The sequence below is a fragment of the Tachysurus fulvidraco genome, chromosome 10, assembly GCF_022655615.1.
Source record: "Tachysurus fulvidraco isolate hzauxx_2018 chromosome 10, HZAU_PFXX_2.0, whole genome shotgun sequence".
Classification (NCBI taxonomy): Eukaryota; Metazoa; Chordata; class Actinopteri; order Siluriformes; family Bagridae; genus Tachysurus; species Tachysurus fulvidraco.
Window position 1 is genome coordinate 750001 of NC_062527.1, and position 15802 is coordinate 765802.

The window sequence follows — 15802 nt, forward strand, 5'->3', positions numbered from 1 at the left end:
TTAGTTTTTCACCTTTTGTTTCGAGTATTCAGATAAAAAAGTGGAATAAATTGCTGTTTTGAGATTGTAGGAATCACAGAATCTCAAGAAACTGCTTAAAAAATGTCTTACACATCTCAGCTTTTTAATTCATAACAACTGTTTAAAATGTGTTTGTGTGTGCGTGTTTGTGTGTATGTATGTGTGTGTGTGTGTGTGTGTTTATATGTGTGCGTGTTTGTGTGTATGTATGTGTGTGTTTTGTGTATGTGTGTATGTATGTGTGTGTGTGTGTGTGTGTGTATGTGCTTGTTTGTGTGTATGTATGTGTGTGTTTTGTGTATGTGTGTATGTATGTGTGTGTGTGTTTATATGTGTGCGTGTTTGTGTGTATGTATGTGTGTGTTTTGTGTATGTGTGTATGTATATGTGTGTGTGTGTGTGTGTGTGTGTGTGTGTGTGTGTGTGTGTGTATGTGCTTGTTTGTGTGTATGTATGTGTGTATGTGCTTGTTTGTGTGTGTGTGTGTGTGTGTGTGTGTGTGTGTGTGTGTGTATGTGCTTGTTTGTGTGTATGTATGTGTGTATGTGCTTGTTTGTGTGTATGTATGTGTGTATGTGCTTGTTTGTGTATATGTATGTGTGTGTTTGTGTGTGTGTGTGTGTGTGTGTGTGTGTGTGTGTGTGTGTGTGTGTGTGTGTGTATGTATGTGTGTATGTGCTTGTTTGTGTGTACGTATGTGCTTGTTTGTGTGTGTGTGTGTATGTATGTGTGTGTGTGTGTGTGTGTGTGTGTGTGTGTGTGTGTGTGAGTGAGTGAGTGTGTGTGTATGTTTGTGTGTGTTTGTGTGTGTAGGGCATTTTTTTCTCTTTAATATGTCACCATTATTATAGTCTACTGATTAAAAAATAGAATATTTATCAGGTTATTTTTTATCATTTCTATTAGAATAAAGTTTTTTGGTTTCTGCCTAATAATAAACCTGTGAGTCTGTTATAACACTACACTGTGAATCTGGGCTGTTTGTATACGTAATGTTTTTCCTTCAGGTACACACTATCATGCAGGTGAGTGAAAGTGGACTGCAGGTCCACACACACACACACACACACACACACACACACACACACACACACACACAACAAGCCTGGGCAGAGTATCCAAGTTGTAAACTTTGTGAAAAAATAAAAGAGGAGACTTCAGACATGCTCTGACTTTATATCTGACTTTATATCTGACTTTCTATCTGACTTTATATCTGACTTTCTATCTGACTTTATATCTGACTTTATATCTGACTTTATATCTGACTTTATATCTCTGCACTACAAGTCTTTTAAAGTCACGTCATCTCAAATCGCTGTCATTCCACATCAAACGTTTCCCCTGACTTATAGTAAACCTTAATTTTTGCATTAAAAAAATACTTTTCATGCAGTTTATGTGAAAACGCAACGTAATCTTCATGCCCTGTCCAGAAGACTGGAATAATCCAGCTGTATAGACATTTTACACACACACACACACTCACACACACACACACAAAAAGTCATACTTTCATGGAGTATTTTGGGTTATGATTATAGTGATTTCCGACGTGGTGGCACAGAAGTCAAATCAACGTTGTAGCATCAGTTAGACGGTAATCATTTTGTCATCATGTGATCTCTCTGTGTCATAGAACAGATGTGGTTCTTCTCGGTCCGTTCGTCTCGGTCATTCCTGCATTTCACATCGACACATGAAAAACTATTTATTTAACCTCACTTTGTCAGACCAAAGCAGAATCCGTGAGAAATACAGTATCTCTCTTGTCTTAAGTAAATCTGATGAACTCATCTGTTTATATTTATATAATGTTTATACGGCACTTATACCTAAGCTTTTGTTTACAAGGGCTTAATGTGTACCAGTCCTTTAGACCCCTGTTCCATTAAACTGTTCAGTTAGACCTAGAAAGCTTGTTTATGTTACTTTAAACATTTGACAATCTTGCATGACTTCATAAGAACTCATAATTCATTACTCATTTTACCGTCAGATAAAAATAACCTGAATGTAAACTTGGCATCACTGACTGTCAAGTCTGTATTTCACAGCCGGTGACTAATGCGTACTGTAGGCTCAGCTCATAATGCTTATGTAGGTAAAAGTCGACTGTATTTAAACCGATAGAACCGAGATTCAGAACTCCGACATGTTCGGAAGAGTTCATTTTGTCTCATGATTTGGAAATGTAAAGGAACTCAGGTGTATGGACTTCATTTTCTCTTGAAATGTACTTCTCCTAAACTCTAGCAACCTTCAAATGTGCACCGCTGCTACGTTAATGTTTATAATAGCAATAAAACACTTTAGAGTGGGACAAAGTGGGCATTCGCTGGACCATATGTGATAATGACTAATGGCTATTCAAGGAAGGAAAAGTAAACATGTAAAAAAAAAAAAAGAATTAAAGATGTTAATGAGAAATGTAAAGTCAACATCTAATCAACGATCAGCCATAAAATATAAACCCTCGTTCCAAATCAGCTCTTATCCAGTGAAGTATGAACTCCACAAGACCTCTGAAGGCACGCTGTGGTACAGTATTTGGTACCAATACGTTAGCAGCAGATCCATTGAATCATGTAAGTTGTGAGATGGGACCTCCATGGAGATCTGACCTCCATGGATCAGATTAGTTTGTTTAGATGAATCCAACAGATGTTTGAGTTAGTAGCAACATTCTGAGTTATTAATAATACATTGCTTTACGAATAGGATGTAGTCCGGTTTGTAATTATACATTAGTCACCGAAAATGCGGCTTAATTTAAAGATACGGTGTCGTTTAGACCCCCATTATTTATCTGCAGCTTATAGAATACATCACTCGATCAGTATAGAGTGGTAAAATTTAAGTGTGCTGCTTTAACTACTTTATCTAAACCAGCATTTTGGCCATAAAATAAAATGAGTGTTTATTTCTGTCAATTTACAAAATGCAAAGTGAGCAAACAAAAGAAAAATCTAAATCAGATCAATATTTGGTGTTACTACATTTTGCCTTCCAACCAGCATGAAGTGATGGCACGGCCCCCATCGAGTGTGTCTGGGATTACACGAAGAGACAGAAGGATGTGAGAAAGTCTACATCTACAGAAGAGCTGTGGTTAGTTCTCCGAGATGTCTGGAACAACCGAGTTCCTTCAAAAACGCTGTGCAAGTGTACCTAGAAGAATTACTGCTGTTTTGAGGACAAACGGTGGTCACACCAAATATCGATCATTGTTCATTCACTGCATTAAATGTTTAACACTTCCATTTTTGAAAGCATTCATTTTTTCACACCTGCCTAAAACTTTTGCACAGTACTGTGTATATATATATATATATATAAAATTCTGTACATATACTACATATTTATCTATCTATCTATCTATCTATCTATCTATCTATCTATCTATCTATCTATCTATCTATCTATCTATCTATCTATCTATCTATCTATCTATCTATCTATCTATCTATCTATCTATCTATCTATCTATCTATCTATCTATCTATCCATCCATCCACTCCAGGACCAGGTATGTGAGCCTGTGCTTATAGGACTACACCATATGTAGTTACTGTAGGGGTTGTTTTTTTGAATGTTAACGAGTCTTTTTTTATTTTTGGTGACATAAATATAAATAATCTATTCTAAGAGACAGAAAACACCTCTCTAGTGTGTTATGTGCCTCATTGCTCCCCCCAGCGTTTATCTGTCCACGCAAACACCCCCCCCCCGTGTCTCCTCACCCTCCCCCCCTCCAGTGACACGGGTTTCGCGCGCTCCCGTCTCTCAATGAAGCGCGCGCACGTCGCTTTGATGTAGAGAGGAAAAAAAAAACCCTCTAGAAAACATACGTAGGTTTCTGATCGCATCATCGCTGTGTGTTGAGAATGAGCGTGTAGCTGTAACCGAGACGTACGTGAGCCTTACACAAGCTGGACGTGACTTGTATAGAACATCTGGGGGAAAGAAGAAGACGACGTTAGGCGTGTTGTCTCATCGTGCTTACAGGGGAAGGTTTAAGAGGGTTGTGCGTTTTATTCCCCCCGCGGCGCGTCTTCTGTCCGCTACAAAGGTAACACCGGAGCGGAACCGCATACGCACATATGTAAAGGTAAGGAGATGTTTTTAACCTTATCCAGCTTTTAATATCTTTGGTAACGCGTTCAGTGGGGTGAAAAACAGCACGGATTTAAATGAGGAACAGACATATGCACTCGGAGGAACTGGAGACTGGAAGTTTTCTTTAAATGCGCTCTGGATTCTGTCAAAGCGCACAGAGGCGCCTGGTTTCTGCTCCACTTTCACTTTAAAACCTCATCCCTCTAGTCATTATATCAAGGAATGGATTTATCATTGATCATTAAACCCTGTTTGTGGCTCTATCCCAAGTGTTTGAATGCATCCTGTAACCTTTAGCAGCACTTTTAATGGAACCACCGTGTATTAGAATCATATAATAAACCCGGGGATCATTTTACGCATTGCTTCAGTATCACTGCAGGGTGATCGGGTTGTTCTTTAGCAATGAGGAGCATCATGAATGACAGCCTCAGTCTGCAGGCTGGAGGTTGTGATGCGAATCAGGCAAATTTTTTTTTGTCCTCCAGAAAATACGCAGTCACGTTTTTTCCCCCGCAGATGCACGCAATATAAACTGAAGAAGACGACGTTTGAATGTTGATGCGCCTCGTTATGACCTTATTGTACGTTTGCACACGAATGCGTTCGTTTTCTGTCCCTTTTCATTGGGGCTCTGACGTGGATTAAAACGCTGTAGATTTCAATTGAGTGAAAGATCCTCTAAAGCTCAGCTATGAGGGACAGGAAGCTGCACGTCTCCATAATTCATCCAATACGGGCTTAGAAGAGCTATTACATGTTATACTGCGCTCGCGCGAGAAAGAGAGAGAGGGAGCGTGAGAGAGAGGTGGGGGGAGAGGGAGAGAGAGAGAGATGGAGAGAGAGAGAGAAAAAGAGAGAGATTGAGAGAGAGGGAGAGAGTGTATGTGAGTATGGTGACGTTGTTGTTATATCATGGCAGAGACCAACAAATGTCCCCACAAGACTAGGAATATCTGGCAGTTCTGACCTTGTGGGGACATTTGGGCCAGAATTCTGATAAATTCCATTCTTCTTATATTTTAGGGCTTCAAATATTTATATTTTTCAAACCAAAAGAGCCCCATAAAGGGTTACTATAAAGTGTAGGCTTAGCATTAATTAGTAGCATTAATAAGGTGTGTGTGTGTGTGTGTGTGTGTGTGTGTGTGTGTGTGTGTCTGTGTGTGTGTGAGAGAGTTATTTATTATTCAGCACTATCAGAACCATAGAAAGATTTTATAGAACAGGTTCTGTCACATATAGTACTTTTTTTTTTGCAGTCACCCCAGTTTATTTTGTCACTACATTGCTTCATGAAGGACCTCGAGGCAGTCGCTCAGTATTAATACACACCTTGTGTGTGTGTGTGTGTGTGTGTGTGTGTGTGTGTGTGTGTGTGTGTGTGTGTGTGTGTGTGTGTTGCGTGTTGCAGCTGGGTTGTAAATGGAAGCATACATATGTATCCTGCCTACACATGGAGGATAAGGTCAGCTTCTGTGTACCGTGTGAAAGACTGATTCAGTTTAGAAATTGGCTTTCGGTGTAGTATTTCGGTAAATGTAATTACATGACACTTCAGCTTCATTACAGTGTGACCCAAAAATCTGTCACTTTAAAGAGTAAATTCTCAGTACAAGTATCAGTCATGGGCCAGTTTTCTCACAAATCAATTTAACAGCATTTCCGCTCTATATGGATTCGAATTATTTCACATAGGGAGGCGAGGAAATGTAATTATTACAGGATCTATATTATATAATGTTTGTATATCTAATGGACTGTGTGTGCACTCATCTGTGTATGTTTATCATCTTTAATAAGGGATATGATATTCCATGGTAATGTACAATACACGGCGAAACGTTTGTGGACACCTGACCTTCACACCCATATGTGGTTCCTCCCCAAAGTGAAGAAGCACACAGTTGTCTAGAATATCTTTGTATGCTTTAGCGTTACAGGTTTCCTTCACCTGACCTACAGTAAGAGGCCCACATCTGTTCCAGCATGACAGTGAGCTCCAGGAAGACATGGTTTTGACAAGGTTGATGGTGGAAGAACTTGTTTCGCCTACACAGAGCCCTGGTCTCATGTCCCACACTGTGGTATCTGTATCAGTGTCCCACACTGTGGTATCTGTGTAAGAGTTAAATGGCCTTTTGAAGGCAGCAGATCAGAGAGTGTGTGTGTGTGTGTGTGTGTGTGTGTGTGTGTGTGTGTGTGTGTGTGTGTGTGTGTGTGTGTGTGTGTGTGTGTGTAAAAGGCTGTAGTAGTTATTCAAACCCACTCTCTGCCCATACACGTGTTTGCGTTCAGCAGGCTTTTGAATTCAACTGAGCATCTGTTCTGTCCTGATGTATATCTTCAGGCTAAAGTCATGTTTCTTGTAGCTCAACCTGTCTCACATCTCAGCAGACCACATGTGCACACACAGTTTTGTGTGGAAACTGTGTCTAATATAGCAGCACTCACAATGACAGCAAGACCAGAATCTGTTAAAGACTACAACCGGATTATTTAGGATATTTGTAGTCTGAAGCTTTGAGTAAGTACATACAGTACAAGTTATAACCTACAGAACATGTTATAACTGTCTGCAGTATGTGTAGTAACCTCCTACTGTACGTTATAATCTCCTACAGTACATGTAACATCCTCCTATAGTACATGTTATAACCTCCTATAGTACGTGTTATAATCTCCTACAGTACATGTAACATACTCCTATAGTACATGTTATAACCTCCTATAGTACGTTATAATCTCCTACAGTACATGTAACATCCTCCTAAAGTACATGTTATAACCTCCTATAGTACGTGTTATAATCTCCTACAGTACATGTAACATCCTCCTATAGTACATGTTATATCCTCCTATAGTACTTTATAATCTCCTACAGTACATGTTATAACCTCCTACAGTACCCGTTAAAATCTTGTAAGTACGTGTTATAGCCTCTTACAGTATTTGTTACAATAGCATCTGTTATGCTCTCCTTCAGCATGTGTTATAACCTCCAACAGAGCCTGTTACAACCTATTAAGTACGTGATATAACCACCTACAGTGCATGTTATAACCTCTTACAGTAAGAGATACAACATCTAAAGGTATGTGTTATAACTTGAGATGTAGTTTGATCGGTCTCTGACTCTACACATCACATGGAGGAACCATATGCTGACTGTGTCGTGGTGAGTGTTTCCGTGTCCCTGTACTGAAACACACTGAGCTTTGATTGATGAAGTTGTTTGCAGGGCTGACAGTAAAACTAGCGTACAGCAGGAGAAACGCTCTTTAAACCCAACTGCAGACTCTCCAGTAGGCCAACACATGCTGCAAATTAGCAGCGTGCTAGTAGTGTTGCTGACGTAACCTCGTACAAACCGAAGGACTCACACAAATGTAATGTTAAGAGGAGAGACTAACCGACGGACACGTCTCAGCCGAGTGCCTTTCTGTCCATCTTGACTTGTCTATTTTTAGCTGATGGACACTAGACTCTTGTGCCTTCTTTTGCATCAGCTATCTACTTTTGCCTGTAATTAGATCTTCTTGTACGATCTGCAAGGGATTTCATCCTCGTCTGTAATTAGGCACGATGGGAAAAAAAAGGCAACCGTATGCTATTTGCTGTCTAATTGAATGCTGTTCTGGAGTTCTGAGGACATCCGAGGTGGCTGACGGTCTGTTCCTTTTTCTCTTTGGCAGTCAGGCAGGGTGTAGCATGCGAAATGTATGTGTGTATAAATATATGAGCAATTATTGCAGACAATATGTGGATCAACTAAGCTTCCTGTGTGTGTGTGTGTGTGTGTGTGTGTGTGTGTGTGTGTGTGTGTGTGTGTGTGGATTTCCTCAGGGGTCTCCAGTTTCCTCTGACCTTATGAAAAAAAAAATGCAGATACAGAAACTCTCTGAGTTCCTATAGGATGACTTTAGAATATTCGATCTTACTACTGACGATAGCGATGCGACGAAATTGTAAAAATCTTTTGAATTGCGCATTGCGATCGATCGTAGCGGCGTACGAGGCACGATACGTTAGGGGTCCCGCCTTGCAGCTTTGTGAGATGCCTCGCCTCAGTCTCGCCAGCGATCGACTGAGTGCAGTTGTCTCAGCACACATCTTGCTGGTGCAGCATCTTCGCATCCAGCAATCCTGATTTAAATCTGAGCTCTGCTTATTGTCTGAGTCGAGTTTCACATGTCGTCCCCTGCCTCACAGTGCCAACGTTCTGCTGCTAAATGCTACGTCCAGGCATTCATATAGATTAATATATATCGGCAGCGTCATCGGGCATCGAGACAGGATACACCCTGGATGGAGTGCCAACCCATCACAGGGCACACACACACACTCTCATTCACTCACACTCACACACACACACACTACGGACAATTTTCCAGAGATGCCAATCAACCTACCATGCATGTCTTTGGACCGGGGGAGGAAACCGGAGTACCCGGAGGAAACCCCCGAGGCACGGGGAGAACATGCAAACTCCACACACACAAGGCGGAGGTGGGAATCGAACTCCCGACCCTGGAGGTGTGACGTGAACGTGCTGACCACTAAGCCACCGTGCCTCCCTGTCATGAGTCATTTTCTGAAAAAACACATTGCTTCACATGTTACCGTGTGACTGCCTGAAGCCTGTAATTCCAACATTACGTTCAATTCTCACAGCTTTCTGGAAAATTGATGATTCATGTCTCTGATTGAGTTTCAGTCTGTGTATGCGTCTCGAAGGCAGGTGCGTCCAGGTCGGATCTTTGCCGATCCCTTTTGTGCTCTGTTCCTCCGTCTGTCCAATTTAAATGCATTTAAATACTTTGGAGATGAAAGACCTTTATCTGGAGATTAGGTGGTGAAATTCAGTTTTATTGAAATGAAAAGCACTCAATTATGTATTCTTTATTATTTTTATTGAATTCTTCATTTTAACCCCCTCAGCATAAGCACACACACACACACACACACACACACACACACACACACACACACACACACACACACATATACACGCACACGCGCACAAACACACACACACATATACAGACACACACATATACACATATACACACACACACACACACACATACACACACACACATATACACACACACATACACACACACACATACACACACACACACATATACACACACACACACACACACATATACACACACATACACACACACACATATACACACACACACACACACACACACACACACACACACACACACACACACACACACACACACACACACATATACACACACATACACACACACACATATACACACACACACACACACACACACACACACACACACACACACACACACACATGTTGAAATAAGTGTGATTACAGGGACAGTGGGACAGACAGGGTGTGGCTGCCGTTTCTATGTCTCAGCAGTACTGTCTGTATTCCCCTGTCTTTTCACGTCTCCTGAGACGATCAGTTTTCTCCGATTCTCTATCCCATTCTGTCCTGTCTCTAAAATCCACAGTGTGTTATTGCGTTTGTTGCAGAAATCACATACAGAGTTCAGTTCGATTGCTGTAGCACCATCTTTTTCTTTTCATCCTCAGGGAGGTAATTGATGGAGTAAACACAGGAGGACATTTCAGGAGACGCTTTCCTGTTTCACCCACCTGAAAAAGTCTAAACGCCGGCAGCGTGCGACACGAGATCGCCGTGTTTAATCGGACGGTTTTTTTTAAATATCTGATAAAGCGATATATTATTTGTGTCTTGTTACTCGTAACATCTGTATCTAACACATCTGAGTGGACATCAACTGAACGTTCAGCAGTCAGACCTGGTGTTAGCACATAACTCGAACTCTGTGTCTCGGCCCTGTCGAACATGTAAAGAATTCAGGTGACAAAGGTTTTAGTTTCCTTGTTGCCAAATCATTTCAGATAACAGGAGCTAACGCGCACACAGAATGTCGCTCGATGATGTCATAGACTGTTTTACATGTTCGTGGCTTCATCCTGATCATTTGCAAATCAAATTGGAATTCGTTGTATATGAAGAAGGAAGGTTTTATCGGGAGAGGATCTAATGGGTCGCCATTTTTTCCCTTATAGAAGAATTCTTCATCGATCACGACGCCGCAGATAAACTTTATTGTCACTTAAGTATTTACGAACCACTTCACCTGCTGTCTGGAAGGAATTAATGATGGAAATGATTAGAGATGAAATAACTGAGTTCTATTACTGTAAATGTCACCAGAGAGACAAGATTGTTGCTCGGTGATTGGACTTTAGGAACAATTCTGATCAGTAGTCGGACATTAGAAGCGAAGGTGAACAGAAGTTGGCTGTCGTGAGGATTGGTGTGATTAGTGATTAGACATTAGATATTGATTGGACATTCGGAACAATGGTGACGTGTGATTGGTATTTGTGAGGAAAGGTGATCTGTGCTTGGACATTAAGAACAATGGTGTCTAGTAATTGGACTTTAGGAACAATGGTGGTCAGTGATTGGACATTAGAAACACTGCTGAGCAGTGATTGGACATTAGAAACAATGCTGTGCAGTGATTGGACATTAGAAACAATGCTGACCAGTGATTGGACATTAGAAACAATGGTTAGGGGTTAGGGTTAGGGTTAGTGATTGGACATTAGATACAATGCTGTGCAGTGATTGGACATTAGAAACAATGGTCAGGGGTTAGGGTTAGTGATTGGACATTAGATACAATGCTGTGCAGTGATTGGACATTGGGAACAATGGTGTTCAGTGATTGGACATTAGATACAATGCTGTACAGTGATTGGACATTAGATACAATGCTGTGCAGTGATTGGACATTAGATACAATGCTGTGCAGTGATTGGACATTAGATACAATGCTGTGCAGTGATTGGACATTAGATACAATGCTGTGCAGTGATTGGACATTAGATACAATGCTGTGTAGTGATTGGACATTAGATACAATGCTGTGCAGTGATTGGACATTAGATACAATGCTGTGCAGTGATTGGACATTAGATACAATGCTGTGTAGTGATTGGACATTAGGAACAACGGTCCATCTCCTTGGAAATTGGTTGACTTTTTACTCCTACATTCAGAAGCTGTGTTGTGAGCTGGAGAGCTGTACTGAGTTCACATCTTCTCTGAAGGTTATTAGATTCGTCTCTGTGCTCTTTCTGTGATAGACAGGAACTGTAAGTGGGGAGTTCTGGTTAGATTAGACTTCAGTCTCTTCCTTCACGTTGGTCTCAACGGCTGTTATAAGCCTTCGTACTCCCTTTGTGTATTGGGGTTCAGAGACACCTCCAGGTGAACGGCCTCACAAAAGGCTGATGAAACAGGTGTAGGTACTAAAAATAGGTGTATGAAAGAAGTCTCTCACACACACACACACACACACACACACACACACACACACACACACACACACACACACACACACACACACACACACACACACACACACAATTTTATAGGCGTGTTCAGCGCATGTAGCAGCACTTGTGCAGCAGGGGTGTGTTGTACACACAAGCCGCGTTATTGGCCGCTCACAACCCAAAGCTTCATGTGAATCAAATCTTTTCATCATGGAGTTTCCCTCCTTTTGTGTTAGCTGCAATGTGCGGCAGAAATTTCTTTCCAAAGTGGGATTACGCCTCTGAAAAGGAGCAATGTGTTCAACAGGAATAGTGTGTGTGTTTATGTGTGTTTGTGTGTGTGTGTGTGTGTGTGTGTGTGTGTGTGTGTGTGTGTGTGTGTGTGTGTGTGTGTGTGTTCACAACCCTCCCAGATCACCTCATTTTTTTTTTAGATACACCTTTGAATAAAGCAATTCAAAATATAGGACAAAAGAGAAAAAAGATAATCTGTAAATAGAACACACATCTATCTCTCTCTCTATCTCGCTCTCTCTATCTCTATCTCTATCTCTCTCTCACACACACATTTCCCCACCCCCCTCACAAGTTACCCAAGCATGCCATTAATAGCTCCTGTAATGGGTTGTTGTTGTTGTTGCAGGACACCTTTTGAAGCTCTCTACTTCCGTGGTCTGCAGATGTGTCTGAAAGCCTTGCACACACACACACACACACACACACACACACACACACACACACACACACACACACACACACACACACACACACACACACACACACAGAGTTTTCTCTGCTTAAAACATTAATCTTGGATGTCACAAATTCCATATGATGTAAGGTCACGTCCCAAATCGCACGTGCTTACGCACCGTTCTACACTATTTTGTGATTAGCGTGAGCAGCGTGTTCACATCGAAAGTTCCAACAAAGAAGAAGCACCTGTACGATGCTCTGATACAGCCGAAAACAAACATGAGTGGTTTGTTTGAGATGAAAATTCATTGACCTGTCAGCAGACTACATAGTGCATAATGAAAGTGCATAGTGTGTCGTGGACTCAGACACTCAGATGGACTACTTTCATCTTCGTTCTTCTCATTGAAGAGTTCAGGACCGAAGCAGGTTGCACAGTTCATCAACGTGACGCTTGATTCATCGACATCGCTAGTTATTATTGCTAGCAGTCACGCTCACGTACAGTATTCGGGTGGGCCGCTATGTGTCTGTGGGCAGTAGCACAGTTAGAACCACGGTTACAGATGTGATTAGTGTAATCTTTAGTTCTCACACCTGCAATAATGAACGCTGGATGATTGTAAACTCTGGGTAAATCCTCACAATCCTCCGTTATCTTTTCACACTTCTCATATTTTACCCCGGGTAACATTCGTATTTGCATAATTGTTGTGTCAGTAATGATAATTGCTTCGAGTAACAATAAATAACGGCTTTACGTATCGCTTTCACATCAGTGAGAAATACAAAGGCAGGTCTGCCCTTCTGCACCCGAGCAGTTATTACTGTATGTTTCACAGCCTAGAAATCTTTTTTGGCCTTATTAAGTTGTCCGTGCAGTCGTTCTCGTGTTCGTTCATATCAAACGTTTTTCAGTCTTGCACGTGTTCAGTGTTTTTCTGCTTAGAAAAGCCGTTACTTTCTGGTTTTCATGTGATACGAAACTCAAACCGATCAGTATTTGATTAGGTGTCTGATCTAGAGGGCTACATTGGGATTGGGCTCCCGCGGGACCCACGGGAGACCCAACGCAAATCTCGTGGGAGTGGGCGGTTTCACCTTTGCCCCGGGCGGGAGTGGGCGGTCAGAAAATTTAGCGGGAGATCCGCGGGACCCGGTGGGGTTTGGCGTGTAGAAATTCAGCGTGAGCAGGCGGGTGCGGGTTTATAAAACCATTCCCGCGCAGTGCTCTAGTCTGTTCCTAAGCATCTATCATAACATTCTAAAGCCACTGTGCACATTGTACCGTGTTTACTGGGCTTCAGAACAAGGTTCCACAACCTGGGGTAAAAAAGAGGGAAGCTCTCCTCTACCTGGGGTCAGATGCAGGATTTATAAACGACGCTAAGCCAGAGTTAAGGGCGGTGTGATAATCAGTAAGTTCTGTGATGTGTTTAAGCACAACGTTTACGTCCGAGTGTGCTGTGCTGTCGTCCGAGTGTGTCGTACTGCACATATTTGCTCCACCCGTCCTGGTCTCCAGCTGCTGTGTGACTGGGCAGAATTAGCTATCTGTCCGGGGACCGAATTGCTGAGAAAGTAGTGGAAAATGATCGTGAATGCAAACCGAAGGCTGGAAGAACACACACCGTCAGTCCGTCTAGGGTGTTGTGTACGGAAATGGGTGGAGATACCTTGTTCTAGCACAGGCCCAGGAGATTGAATGAAACATGCCCACGACTGACACAGAGTTCAGACAGCGTCCGAGTGTCTACATTTCTACGGTGGCAGCATCGGTGATGTGGTTCTGTATGTGGTGAGATGTTTTAACCCAACGAAACATGCAGAGAAAAGATACACAACCCTTTTGAAATTTCTGTGTCACATGGCGGATCTGCTGATCATTAAACGACACGACGAAGGTCTTCGAATAGCTTTCCAGCGCAGCGTCGTCTCTAACGTTCGCTTTGCGGTGTTGCAGTATTTAAAGTTTGAGAACTCTGACTTCAGCACAGCTTTTCCATCATGGGGCCCGTGTTTCATGTGGCTTTAACTGTGTGTGTTTGTTGTGTGTGAACCCACTTTAGGTTTGTTCTATAACAATGCAATCACGCTCACCACCAAAGTTGTGTATAAACCTGGAACGTATAAACCGTGACAGTTCAAATTTTTCAAGTACATTGCATTTGCTGGAGTTCTAGAGAAAATAAATAAATAAATCATTCGAATGAAAGCCGTATTGTTTCAGGGAACTAAACGAGGTCCCAGGAAATTAAGAGAAAATGAAATGAAACCTTATGATACTAAAATAAACAGGGCAAGAATCAGTTGCTACGTCATCAGAAATTGTTGAACAATTATAATTTGTTTGAAATTCCACCTCATCCCGTCTTTGTTCTGTCTGTCTGTCAGTTGGTACTGTTTATGTCGACCTGAAGTTGGTCACATTAGCCACATGTGAGCTACAAATCTAACTACGACAATATCCACATGTTTCACTGTGTGTGTGTGAGTGTGTGTGTGTGTGTGTGTGTGTGTGTGTGTGTGTGTGTGTGTGTGTGTGTGTGTGTGTGTGTGTGTTTGTGTGTATGTAAGTGGATTCGGGCTGTTTACTGTTTCTGAAGACTCCACCCATTTCTGGAGCCTTTTTTCCTTCAGGCAGTTCCTGCTGAATGCAACCATTTACTCTAATGCGTGTGTGTGCGTGTGCATGTGTGTGTGTGTGTGTGTGTGTGTGTGTGTGTGTGTGTGTGTGTCTGTGTTTGTGCGTGTGTGTGTTAACCCTAATGGCTGTGTCCTTAAGGGCTAAATGGACTGTGTGTAATTGAGGATACCGGTCGCCTCAGAGGCCCAGTGTTTCTACCCCCCCTCCTCCTCTGCCTCCTCCTCCTCATCGCTCTTCATTCCTTTTTTTTTTTGATCCAGTCTTATGACACGGCTTCTGGCGCTCTGACACTTCTGACACAGTCACGAAATGACCAGAACACATTCCTGCAGTGTTTCTGTGATATCTGCCTGGAATCATGTGCAGTTTATTATTATTATCTGCTTCCGAGTTTTTATTTTATATCGATTAGCTAATGTGTAAGTGTCACGGCGTTGGAAGGTTTACGTGAAATTATTTGTCATCTCAGTCTCGCTCTTGACAGAGTGCGGATGTCTCGGCATACATTTGTTGGGTTCTTCGCCATCCTCATCTTTCGACAACTGAGTTAATGTAGCATCAACAACCAAACGTTGTTCAAGTACACAGACGTCAGACAGAATCTCGGTGAGTGCTGTACGATACGATACGATACGGTACGATACGATACAATGCGATACGATACGATACGGTACGATACGATACGATACGGTATGATACGATACTTTAATGCATGTATGATGTAGCTTTAGCGATTTCATGTTAAGGTTACCAACATTAAAGTTTTTACAGCAGATAGGATTATTTACTGAACAAACTTTCTATTAGATTGCATTAGCTAACTGTACTGTAATTTGTTCAGTTATTAACACCTTACAGTAAACTACCCCATACGGATCACCATTCTTTAAGACTCCTGGGTCGGATAGGTCACTGTGCGACTTGGGATATTTTAGTTAGTAC

The 15802-nt window shown here is 41.9% G+C and overlaps 1 protein-coding gene across 1 annotated transcript in view; it reads left to right on the forward strand.

Moving 5' to 3' along the window:
* Nucleotides 1-3805: 3805 nt before the first annotated feature.
* myo9ab (myosin IXAb) overlaps nucleotides 3806-15802 on the forward strand; it is a 97050-nt gene continuing 85053 nt past the window's right edge. Inside the window, exon 1 of the mRNA XM_047819271.1 lies at nucleotides 3806-4132. The gene's annotated coding sequence lies outside the window, so the exon portion shown is untranslated. The remainder of the gene's footprint in view (nucleotides 4133-15802) is intronic.